Here is a 13,948-nt window from a genome sequence, read left to right on the forward strand (position 1 = left end):
ATAATACTGGCTAGACAAAGATTTAACTTGCTAGCTAAAGTTATTTACTTGTTATTTCTTTTGCTTGTTTTAAAAAATAATCTACAGGGGCTGTATTCTTTGTTGATGTGTACCGAAAGTTAAGTTTGGGCCACAGTAGCATGCATGCACAGTAACGTTTGTTTATGTTGTTGCTTTGAAACAGTCTATAACAAATATGAAAAAGTTACTACCTACGTCATTATAAACACCTTCACAATGTTCATATAGCTATGCCTGTAAATACACTTTTTCATTTAACATAATGGAGCACTACACTTGGTTTCAAAAAAGCCTCATGCGTACATTAGTTGTGTAAGTATGAATTAAAAAATAGTTACATCATTTGCATTGCATCATGGGAGTGTGTGTGGAGACTGAATTTACAACAAAGCATATATTATTGTTTAACTAGGCTATCACATCAATTCATATACAAACACATCATTATAGATGATGTATAGCCCGACCACAATGTCATCCCTTATACGTCTCATTAAACCATCTAAAGTAAACACAAATGCATGCACAAAACCAAGTTCAAACAATCCACTATCGGAAAGACAACATTTTATGAGGTCAGGGTCAAAGCCCCAAATAACATGTCACTTCCCCTTTCCAGATCCGGACGCCGAGAGGAATCAGGAGCAGAGTTGCTTTTAATCACCAAGGACGGCAGGAGTCGACTTCCTCTGAAATTTGACCGTAAAGGTGATTTAAACCAAACAGCTAAACAAGGGAAGTTGCACATTCCTCCTCCCTTGCAAACACATCGTTCCAGTCTTCCCTTTAGATCTCGTACTAACTTGTTAACTTCTTACATAGGTCCACTTGCAATAATCCTTATATAAAAGTATCATATCTTAAATGTTGATGAAGATGGTATCGTCTTTAATGCGTAGGATAGTTTCCAACAGGGAAGGTTAGGTTTAACATTGCACACAGGATATGCAATACCTCAGAAGAAATGGAAAACAGGCCCACCTGAGTGAAACCAGGGATTCTAGTAAACCAGACCGCAGGAGAGGGCCTCGTAAACATGAGGCATGGATTATTCCAACGTCCAGAATGGGCCCGAGGGTCAGGGGTTTAAGCGAGAGATAGTATAAAGATTGATTTGGCGCATTTAGCCTCGGTCATTTATCAACCTTGCCTTTATATTTATCAGATGCAGTTTGAAGGCGCTGGCAGAGGGCATCAAATTATAAAGACTGGAGGTAAAAGCCTGTCACGGTCCGTATGTGTGTGCGCATCAGCGTTTGAGGAGGACAGATTTGGCCAGCCTCGCCCCCCGCAATGCAGCCAAGTCCCTATCTCACCCCCGCAGAAGCGACAACCCTCCTCCATGTCTGCGGCGTCTGCACCCTCCAGCCTGCGAAGGGGCGGACCACCTCCCCGACACTCACCTCCTCTGCCACACCTTCTTTCCTCATCACGTTCTTTCATCAGCTTCCTCTTGGTCATCAGTGGGTCCTATTTCTTGCTGCTTGGTCCCCGGGTGCTCTTTCTTTTATTCAAAATAGCCAGAAGTCACAGCCATGAATCATGATAGTTTTCCTGGAAGTACGCTACCCATTTCATGGCATCAAAGCTATTAGACATAGGCTAAAAACTACTAATTTACTTAAGCATATTGGTCATATTGGAACTGTTATCTTTGAACTTGCAACGATAGCATATACATTTTTTTAGTATGTTAAGTTGTTACTATGTTTTCGTAACGGTTTCCCTCAAATGTTGAGAAAAGGTTGAGCCGAGGTTAAACAAGCAGCGAAATCCAAAGAGACGTAGGGGTTGCGAACTAGCGGTTAAACAGTTAGTATTATGACTAGCCGGCCTATGCTTCCAAAAGCACATCTCCAACGGTAGTACAATGTTTGTTTGCCTGTAATCCAAGAAGAGGCTCTGCGTGGTCTCTCTCTTTCGGTTCTGAGAGACGCGAATGCCTTTGGGATATCATATCCGAGTTCCTCTCCTCTGCAGCTTAACCATGCGGCAGCCCACAGAACCGCGAGTGGCCTCGGGGCACGGGGAAAGTATGGGAACTTTTCCCCAGGGCCCCGTGAGAGGCACACACAACAAATAAACAACCCACACTCCTCGTGTGTACAAGGCTCGATAAGGCCCTTAAGGAAGGTCCGCGCATCTCCCCATTCTCTCTCTCTTCCCCAAGTCTCAAAAAAACAGCAGTGCCACCCCCTTAAAAAAGCCTCCCAAGACAGGAGATCAAAGGGTGCCAGTATGCGATCTTTGTCATCTCTCTCTCTCTCCACAGCCCACAACGCGGTAAAGTTTCTTGTTTTCGGGTTTTTTACAATAAGGAGAGCGCAACAACAATGAACAATGTGGGATCTGTCGCACGCGCTTTTCCCGAAGGAGCCTCAACTCAGACGGGAAATTTCATTAGGAGTGGGGGAAGAATCCGAACAGATAAACATTGTTCAAAGCGCCCTGTAATGCCACAGAAGTGCATTCCTGCAACTTTGCAGAAAGTTGGACAGTTACTTTGCAAAAAGATTCTGTAAAACGTGCGTGCAAGTTCTCGTTCACTTTCTCGGTGGGGTTGACCTAGTTCTTCACATTTATTCCAGTTGGCCCTGTATAGATGCTTGCTGAATAAAACATATCGATATCCTGCTTTGCAAAATTAACTTTTTGTGCAAATCTATACAGCCGTGCATGCCATGCGACAGAATGTATAGACACTATAGCAATACCGTCCTGGGTTCATGTCCAAATCAAGAACGCACGGAAAAATGCCACACACACCCAGCTTTAACCATCACGTCGGTGATCTCATTTACATCTGACATGAAAACTGGTGTATTTACATCGATAGGTCAGTATTAGCAAACAACTGTACTCCAATATGTCATTACCCGTATGCTACAAGACAGTGACACGCATGAGAAATCATACAGCCTGGGTAATTTTCACGGCGTGCCGTGAACTACGCACATAGTGGAGTGCATTCGTCGCTTATTATTATCGCTAGTAATAACCCTTAGGTGCATTCTTGTCATTTAGCAGACGCTTTAAACCCTAAGTGACTTGTATTATGCTAATTGCACGGGCAGTCCCCTCGGATCAATTTAAGTAAAAATTCTCACTCCAAGGAGCGCGCTGATGATAGAGTACTTCCTCGAGCTAAAAATATAAAGTTGATTTTGTTGCAGAGACGTTTAATGCATTATATGTACTTAAAGATACAGTATCTGATCAGGAAGTTAATTGTATGTTATGCACACTGTATTGGATTTGGTGGAGTTCTGCTTCAAAGGCTTATAGTTTAAACTGAATTAAGGACTGTATTCCTCTAGAGGGTTGGTTCAGCTGCAGAAAAACAACCCTGAAAAGCCACAGACACGGTCATGGTCCACAGCGACGCTTGATCGGCTAGAAATTTTGGGAAATGGGATACCGCAAGTACCCAGAGTGGCACTCATGAGAAGCTCAGCTGCCCACTGGACCACCGCAAAACTTCTGTTCCGTAAAACTAGCGTGTTTTTCTTCATTTTAAGCCATACATACCTTTAAAACTTTTGCCACAGATAAGATTGGATAAAGTGCCCTCCACTATTATTGGCACCCTTGGTAAAGGCTGTAAAAATAAATCTGCATTGTTTCTCCATCTGATCTTTTATTCAAAAAATCTACAATATTCCAACATTTAATTTAAATAAAACAATTTGAACTGGGGGAATATCACATTATGAAAAAAATGTTTTTCTCTAATACACCCGGGTCACAATTATTGGCACCCTTGTATTCAAAACTTTCTGCAACCTCGATTCGCATGAAAAACAGCTCTGAGTCTTTTCTTTTATGTCTGACTATGGTTTGAGAATATATGGCAAGTCATCCGAGTCCATTCCTTCATACAGAATCTCTTAAGATCCTTCAAATGTTGGTGCTCTCTTATCTTCAGTTCATCCACTCATGTTCTATAGTGGTCAGGGAACTGGGATTTGCGTTCAACATTTTTTGTTGATTTTGATGTTTATTTTGAACCAGCGTGCTGATGGAAGATCTAACCACGACCCATTATAATATTTCCATAAGAGCAAGTCAGGTTTTGATTTTTATATCTGTTGCTATTTGATATAAAACATGATGCCATGTATCTGAACCAGCTGTCCAGGACCTCTGGTACAGTGAGGGAAATAAGTATTTGATCCCCTGCTGATTTTGTAAGTTTGCCTACTTACAAACAAATGAAGGGTCTATAATTTTTATGGTGGGTTTATTTTAACTGATAGACACAGAATATTAAAAAAAAATCAGGGGAAAAATGTTATATAAAGGTTATAAATTGATTTGCATTTCAGTCAGTGAAATAAGTATTTGATCCCCAAGCAAAACATAACTTTGTACTTTGTGGAGAAACCCTTGTTGGCAAGCACAGAGGTCAGACATTTCTGATAGTTGGTCACCAGGTTTGCACATGTGTCCGGATACATTTAGTCCACTCCTCTGTCAATCTTTAAGGTTTCTTGGCTGTCGCTCAGCAAATTGGAGTTTTAGCCTCCTTCACAGAGGTTCTATAGGACTAGGGTCTAGAGACTGGCTAGGACATTTAATGTGCTTCTCCTTAAGCCACTATTTGGTTGTCTTGGCAATATGTTTTGCGTCTTTGTCATGTTAAAGGCTCATCCATGACCCATCTTCAGTGACCTAGTTAAGGGGAGGAGGTTCTCGTCCAAGATTTTACGGTACATGGGCCCGTCCCTCAGCCCCTCAATGCGGTGAAGTCATCCTGTATACCTGTAGCAGAGAAAAAGCCCTAAAGCAGAATGTTTCCAACACTGTGCTTCTCTGTAGACATGATGTTCTTGGGCTCATAGTCAGCATTTCTCTCCCTCCAAACACAGGAGTCCATTTTAGTCTCACAGCACTTTCTCCAAACCTTTTCTGAATCATTTTGATGTTCAATGGTTTGCTTGCTAACTGTGTTCCCAACTGTCTTGAACTCATTAACAAGCTTCTTCCGTGTAGTTCTGGGCTGATCTTTAACCTTTCTCATGATCATCTTTACTCCATTGGGGGAAATCTGGCAGGGAGCTCCAGACCAAGGGCAAATGATAGTTATTTTGTATTTCTTGTATGTCTATATATTTTGTATATTTCCAAATAATTGGACCAACAGTTGTCTCCTGCTCACCAAGCTTCTGTCTGTAGCCTATTCAAGGTTTGTGCAGGTCTACAATCTTGTCGCTGACATCCTTTGAAACCTATTGGGTCTGGACCATGGTGGTGGAGAGGTTGAACTGGAAGATACAGATTCTGTTGGCAGGCATCTTTTATATACATAACAAGCTGATTTAGGAGTACTTTCTTAAAGTGACAGGACTAATCTGTGGTCCATATAGGCACAGAACCAATCTGTGGAGCCAGAATTCTTGCTGCTTGGTAGGGGATCAAATACTTATTTCACTGACTGAAATGCAAATCAATTTATAACCTTTATATCATTTTTTTCCACTGATTTTTTGGTTGATATTCGGTTTCTATCAGTTAAAATAAACCTACCATAAAAATTATAGACCCTTCATTTCTTTGTGAGCAGGCAAACTTACAAAATCAGCAGGGAATCAAATAATTATTTCCCTCACTGTATATTGGTTTTGATACATTGGTTTGTTTAACTATATATTGGTTTAGAAACATTGGTTTGGTTCACTGCATATTGGTTTAGATAAAACACATGACCAATAGGGGACAGTCGTGTTTAATTCTCTGTCACGTGTACTGAAGCCAGTAATATGCTTGGACAGATCAGTAGCGTATTGCAAGCAACAGAGAACAAAAATTTGAAAGCCACAATTGACTTTGCCATTTATACTGCTCAAATATCAATAAAATATTCATGATTCAGTTATTAATGTTTTACATGCTTATCATGTGCCATTGAACATTACTGAAGCGCTTATATTACAATGTTTTGTAGAAGGATTGTTTGAATCTTAAGCTGTAAAGCACTTCCCAAAACGAAAAATTGTTACAAAAACTTTTTTCAGTTACACTCTTATAGTGTAGGCCAGGGCTAGTCAACTGGCCAAAATGATTCAGCACCAGAAATAATATCAAAACACTTCAAAGCAGCCTCCATTATTCGCAAACGGTGGATAAAACCTTGAAAAATAATGATATATGAGCCCGCCAAATCACAGAGATGCCGATTACAATTATCACAAATGACTAGAGGTCCGCAGGTAATAATATCAGGGCATATCAAGCGATCTCTAACAAAGCAATAGTGACGCATAGTACAAATATGTTTTACTCACAAAAGATTGCTGCGCCATTCCTGTCAGATCCAATATGGACGGCACAGCACTGCTTTTCATTTGAGTCTCTCCGCAAAGACTTGTTCAAGGAATCCGCGTTGAAATGAAGCGAACAAACGCTCAATGTTTTCCCCACGTGAGCTGGAACGTCTTTAAAAATGAACTTCAAGCACGCATTACTAATGTGGGAATCTGAAGGAAGGTTATGCAGCGACTGTGTTCTTCCACAACCAGGCACTGCACAAAATTTTACGATCTTTAACGGCATGATGCACACTCGCTCTATCCGGTTCCGTGCAGCTTGTGTTCAGTACTGTCATGCGCGAACCAGTAGGCGGGACTCGAGAAGTAGGCGTTGATATTCTTCTGTGGAGGCGGTGTTCAACCTATCTATGACGTGCATTCCAGAACCTGGCGTTCGCTGAGCCTGGTGTCAATCAAAGTTGTAATTTCAGAAACAAGGGCGTTTTCAGTTCTGACAATTACAGGATGTTAGCTTGAATACGATTAAATCTTATATAACAAAAGCTCGGGTTAAAATTGTGGTCCTAGTTCACTGCACCTTTAAAAACAAACATTCAACCTAAACCTATACATATTCATATATTAAATATGAATTATTTCCTGAACAGCAAACCATACAAAAACACACAAGATTATTCCAGAAAGCACATTTTGGGTGTTGCACCAACAAGGATTAGCCTTAAATCTAGATTAAATCAAGGTTTATTTAATAATTCCGTTGCACCAAACTGTAAACCATGTTTAAAAATAATCAAGTTTATATTTAAGATATCACTTAATTTTAATTTTACAGTAAATCTAGATTCTTTTTAATTCTGATGCTCCATTATTTTAAACTCTGATTTATCTCTCAGTTATAGAGATTAACTTTAAACTTGCTACTGAGGAGGTTTAAATAAAAAAAACACATATCTGTAATAAAATGTACAGGAAAATGGTCAGAAATAGGCACATAAGCGTCATGTCATGCTTCAGTGATGTGTTTATTGTAAAAAAAAGAAAAAAACACCTCAGCACGAGTCAGGGCTCGGCGGTTTGATAGGTGGTCGGCTGTGAAGCGTCAAGTTCAAGACGCCCTGCTTTCTTATCCAGTACATACAAGCACAATGTCTGTGATTAAACGGAAAATACCAACACATACTGAGAAGAGTTATTTTAGCAGCACCAGTGACCCTGGACACCGGTATTGTGGGCGCCCTGTCTAAACTGTGCTCCGGTCACGAACAGGTGCACTTCGGCCGGCGGGGAGGACCACCTGCTGCTCGTGATTCCCGTACTGGGCTCTTATCTCTTATGTCTGCTCCAGTCGCGAGCTGCAGGATAATGATGCGGCTCAACACTCATATCCGTGCGCTGTCATGGCCCTCAAGGCTTGTGAAATGTGTTTATGGATGATCAGACTGATCAAAGAATTATCCAGAGAGAGGTTTTAAATAGCAAAATTACGTTTATTTTTCATGCACAGGTTATTTATTTCCTTTTTACAAGGAAGTTACACCAGCAAATCCATCATTGCGGACAAAACTGATCGCATATGACGGATAAACAGTACTTGAGTGTAGTCTCTTAAACAGTACTTAAATGTGTCACTTTGTTCAGTTGAATCTGAAAAAATGCCATAATACAGTTCAAAGTGCACTCTTGCATGTTCAATCATTGTCATAACTTGAGTAAATACTAACACCTTTAAAAGGTTTTTTTTGCATTAATTATATAGAAGCATTAACCATACTGAAGTCTTTAGAAATTTACTTAAGTTGGTAATATGCAATCAACTAATGTCTTGATGTTTTGTTGTGTATTTTTAGACAGAGAATCATATATTTTGATCAACATGACATGATAACGTAAGGAACATTAGACAACTATACATTATCAGTCGCATGAAGCACCAAGAATGAGAACTTGGTTTCATGTTGTGCACAAGTGCCTGGATGATGTTAAATAAGTAGTTTTGAACATTTCAGCTGTGATAACTGTATATACTGTATGCATAACTGAACGACTCTAATAGTCACCCTGGAAGATTGTTACAACGTAATTTATAATAAAAACAATTTAAACCGATTTAAGTGAAATAAGAGCAACACAACTTTAAGCTCACCAAATTTTTATGTGAATGGCCAAGTCTTTAGGCAAGACAAGTTTATTTATATAGCAAATTACACAAAGGGAAAGTATTACTAGGTGACAACTCTGAATACCCAAGTGCAGAGAAATCAGAGACGTCGACACCAAATAAGATGTCTTTAAACTCCAAAGAAAAATTGTCCAAGATAGAAGCACTTACAAACAAACAAATTGTCTTCCAAAAAGTAACTACATGGATACAATCCCAAAAGAGATGACAAACAGACTCATCTTTCACACCACAAAAGGAGCAGAGAGGATCCACCCCAGGAAGCATTTTGACAGGGTAAACCCGATGCAGCAATTTAAAAGATATCTCTATAACCTTATTCGTAATTAAATATTTGTTTGGTAAAGACCACACTTTTTTCCAAGGGATATCTTCAAAAGAATTGCTCCAGTAAAATATTACAGAGGGGACAGTAATAATGTCTTTCTGAGAGAGTTGCCTAATTCTTTTATTTCTAAGAGAGGGACTGGACAAAAAGCAAATCTTCCCTATTGCTGTTTGGACGCAGCATCTGTTGTTCTGTTATTATGGATCACGATTACTCTTTGGCGAGTAAAGGAAACCCAAAAAAGTGTAAACGGGCCAAATGAGGCAAGCAGGCTTATGGACAAACGAAGAGATAAAACAATTATTAATATCTGCGTGGCGTTTTCTAAATGGAGAGAGCTGCGCGACACTTGGACTCGACAGAGACTCTGCTCTCGCATGTGTTTCAATAGACAGGTAAGCACTTTTTATTGTACACGAAATGCTCATGCGCAGATTATTTGAATAGTTATGAATGCAGTTACCCTATGAAATACAGTATATGTCGCACAAGTAACGTTACTTGTAAATACTGTGGGTTCATTCCAATTTACTTTTTAAACGACGACTGTATGACTGTATTAAACAGGTAAAACTGTGTAGCATTACGCAACCAAATCAATGGACAAAGTCCAATATCAGTCGCGGGCTAACATAGCATTACATTACACATTTCTTGCAAGATAATTCATTACGATGACATAAAATAAAATTAATTCATCGGTCTAATTATTCCATATTGTGGCTTTAACGATGTTTTGTATTGTATTGTTTATGTTCATTCTTTGCACTTAAATGTAGCCTACAACTTCCCATTTACTCATTTAGGTGTATTAGATAACTGATAACATTGATGTCATAATGAAAAAAAACCTTCCATAATTATTATTTGAAATAAACCCAAAATATGATATAGTCCAACATATTTCTAAAATTGCGCATTAAAGGCAAATTCTCTTACAAGCTGAAGGAGAAAACATATCTCTAGGCTATAGCTAGGCTACACTGTATCAACACGAGGATACTTTCGATTTCGCATACGCATCAAAAAGCAACTAAAACACTGTTTTTACCTTTTAATGTTTTAACATTCGAGGCATTCCCAAAGGTTTGTTCGAGCGATTTCTGTGCTGCTTCTGCGCATTGTATAATTCGGTTAATTTTAAAAATATATATTTTTTGCATAGGAAACCGAATAGCCCGCTTGATTCAAATCACGTTTGCATTTCATGTAAAATGAGTTATTTCAACTTACTTTTCAGTATGGTTCCTGTCTTGTCCATGCACTTCCAAGAGAAACACCTTCTATTTCTGAAAATAGCTTCTTTTTAAGTGCACTAGAGGTAGGCCTATACGCGATAAACAAGCGATCTGATTGATTCTCCGAAGAAAAAAAATATACATGTATTTCAAACGTGACAAGCATGTAAGACGTAAAAATCAATACAACACGTAAAAAACAATACAAACGTAAAGTAAATGAAAAGCCTATAGGCATGAGGTTTTAAAATACTTTTTGAAAGGTCCAACGTGGTGCAGTTTCCCTCCTAACTGTTGTTTTGGACTTACTTTCATTTTTACTTCATCGGTCCCCAGATCATTCGATTCCGAGAATCCCGTGACGTCACTGCAACTGACGCAGTTTTTAGTTGTTCATTCATGATGTAACTACCACATACTTTGGGTCTACAGTTGGGAGAAATAAAATAATGATTTGCTCGTCTTAATAATACTAAATGCTGCTCAATGTTTTTACACGGAATGTTTTATAAATAAATCCAAATACACATGCTTGGGACATCCATTTTACAGTTGCTTAATGTAAATAAATGTTCTAAAATAATAACGTGGCTGCAGAACAGTTTTTCCATTTTTATCTTATGCAATCGCAACTCATCATCATACTGTTATCACATATTTCCACTTAGAAATCAGTGCATGGGCTGGCACCACAACATACACACCTCGGTCCTTCCGCCCTGCTGTTCTCTTCTTTACCATCCTCGTTGTATTGTATAGGATTTCTTATTTCTTTTATGTTTTTATTATACATGTCCAATGTCTATGCATATATTGTGAGTCATACATACGTTTCAAAATACATAGCCTACCTTGTGGAAATAAATACAATTATTTGATTTCTTATTAGGAGAAGAATGTTACGCATGCGCGCGCAGACTCACACAATAGACTTAATGTAATGTATCTTGAGGACAAGGTTTTTCGATAGGAGTACCTTCTTAAATTATGTATTTTTTACACCAAGCTGTCTGTCACACCCGTCACTTGGAGTGCCCTTGTGCGCCAGTAGATGGCACTCCTATACCATTCACACTGGACTTCATTTTCCACAATCCATTATCTGGACTCATACCTCATTAGATTCAGCTGTGCCTATTTAACCTCATCAATTGTCTATTGAAATCTAGCTCAGTCTGTCATTCATTGCAATGTCTTGTATGTGTCTAGATCACTGCATTTCCGAGCGGGCTCTTTTGTGCCTTGGTTTGACTAGGCCTACCTGTGTTGTCTGGTTTTTTGGGGTGTTCCATTCTCCCATGTCCCCGCCGCTGTTTTTGTTGCGGATTGCTCCTAACTTCTGACCGCTTACCTGTTTATTGGATATTTTATATCACGTCTTTAGGTTACCCTACAATAAAGCTGTAATTGGGTCCTCACCCTGTGTCTGACAGACACTGTCCTCCATTGAGAACCCTATGGCTTTCTTCAAGATGGATCTTTTACAGCTCCTTTAAGCCATGTTTTTTTATAAGGAACAATGGCACACAAGAAAAGGACATTATTGAACACGTGTCCTCCGCTGGAATATTTTCATCCTCTAATGCAAATGAATAATCATGCTCATGTAGTCTACTTTACAGATTTTATGCTGAACATCACAGGCAGAAACCGGAAAACAGGTCTCCTTGCATCCTCATTTATAAACGTTGCATATAAACAAAATAGGCCTAGAAGTGTTCATATACAATTTTCTATGCACACATCGGGGTTTATAAAAAATAAACTTGCTCTAAATAAATGTGCACCGTACAGACACTCCGTGACCATGCGTACGCACTCTTTTACTGGTGTGAATATAGTTTCGTATTTTTCAATCATTTTGTCTTTTTTACAGAGCACATTTTTATACTTGACATTACTGTATGCGAGTCCTGTCACGGATTGATGGCCTGGATGGATGGCCGGCTGGGACGCCGGCTGGATGGCCGGACTGGACGCCGGCTGGATGGCCGGACTGGACGCCGGCTGGAAGGCCGGACTGGACGCCGGCTGGATGGCCGGACTGGACGCCGGCTGGATCGCCGGACTGGACGCCGGCTGGATCGCCGGACTGGACATAGGGCTGGACACAAGACTGGACACCGGACTGGACGCCGACTGGATTACCGGACTGGACTCCGGCTGCTGCACCGGCAGGGAGGGAAGTCCGCGCTGCCCGCCGCTGCCTCTTTCTCTTCAGCCGAGCCACCCGCCTGGAGGTCGGCTGAAGGAAAGAGGCAAAGGGTGCGGCTGGCTCAGGCTGGGACTCCTCAGACGTGGAGCCCCATGACTCACGTCTCCCCCGCTTCCCGCCGAGGCTAGCTGGCGGCGGAGAGGACGGTGTGGCGACGCCCACAACTCCGATCTGCAAGGGACCGTCCTCGGGGATAGCCGCCAACCCCGTGAGACGCTCCGCCATGGACATTCCCCTGAGCTCCTCACGATCCATCGCGAGCTGGACCTGGTCCACGAAGCCCAGGGGTCTCATCCGGCGCATCTCAGCTGGTTCGAAGGGTTCATCGAGGCAGCCGTTGAAGATTACCTTCAACTCTGCCTCGGTGAACCCCGAGTAGCGCGCGGTGGACAAGAAGTCCATGGCGAAGTCCTTCACCGGGGTCCCCCTCTGGCGGAAGCCGAACAGGACGTGAGCCTGGCGGCTCCTGTACGCCTCATCCGACTCCATGCCTGCTGGGTTCGGTGGTGGCTCGTATATTCTGTCACGGATTGGCAGAAGAACCCAAGCGCAGGCAGGCAGTGAAGGGGTTAACAGATAATATTTATTAAATGAACAAAATAAAGGAAAAACCCACGAGGGGGTATCAAACAGGAACTAAACTAAGAAACAAACAGAAAACAAAAGACTTCCCACGAGGGGGCAAAATGAAAACAAGAACAGTAAAACTAAACTAAAAGACACAACCAAACGTCTTAAATAATACAATGAACAAAACTCACAAAACACGAACAGGACAAGGAACAGGACCACGGGTAACAACACCAGCAAGAACACGCGAGACCACAGTACAATGTACGTACACAGTACACAATGCAATATACGAGCACAGGACAAAGAAACATGAGGGTATATAAAGGGAAGACAAACGAGGGATAACGACACGGGGCAGGTGTGGGTAATCAAACACTAAGGGAAAGATAACAAGGAAACGAGAGGAACAGGGCCAATGACAAGACACTGGAGAGAACGTATATTATTGTCCAAAGGACAACACTAAGTTTCTCTCCACACATAACCAAAGACTTTGTCATGGCTCTGCTACAGGACCAAGAAAAACATGACTAAAGAAGCAGAGCCATGACAAGTCCCTTGTAATAGTTTTTGTGGTTTTAACAAGTTAATGGATTCTCATTACTGGTGATTGTTTTCACACTGTGATTTGCATATAAAGTGAGCTGAGTAGTATCCTACTCAACCTAGTAAAAACATGGAGCCAGTAATGTGAAATGGAAGACAAAGACTACGTGGTGGTCAAAAAAATGTCAGGGGACAAGCAACCCTTCTGGGAGGTGGTCATAGGCCTCGTTTGAGAGGAGTGGGTGAACGTGGAAGAGGACAAGAGCCGGCAGCAACAGCATATGGTTTCTAATGAAATCAGAGCTGTAGTTGTAGACTATGTCATTAATCACGTCATGACAGTCTTCAGAATGCACTAAACATTAAGCATCTTTAACTGTCAAATGACTGTATGCAGCATTGGAGTGTACCACAGTATGTAACGGGATTACTGTAAATTTGTTCTTGCTGTGACTTGCCCTCTGCAGAATAGAGACTAGGCCAAATAGAGATGGAGAAGCAAAATTCTGGCTGACAAACAAGAGCAGGCTGTGGTCAATTTGGTTCGACCAGAAATTATATTCGCCTTAAAGATATCTG

The sequence above is a fragment of the Triplophysa rosa genome, linkage group LG10 (assembly GCF_024868665.1).
Source record: "Triplophysa rosa linkage group LG10, Trosa_1v2, whole genome shotgun sequence".
NCBI lineage: Eukaryota > Metazoa > Chordata > Actinopteri > Cypriniformes > Nemacheilidae > Triplophysa > Triplophysa rosa.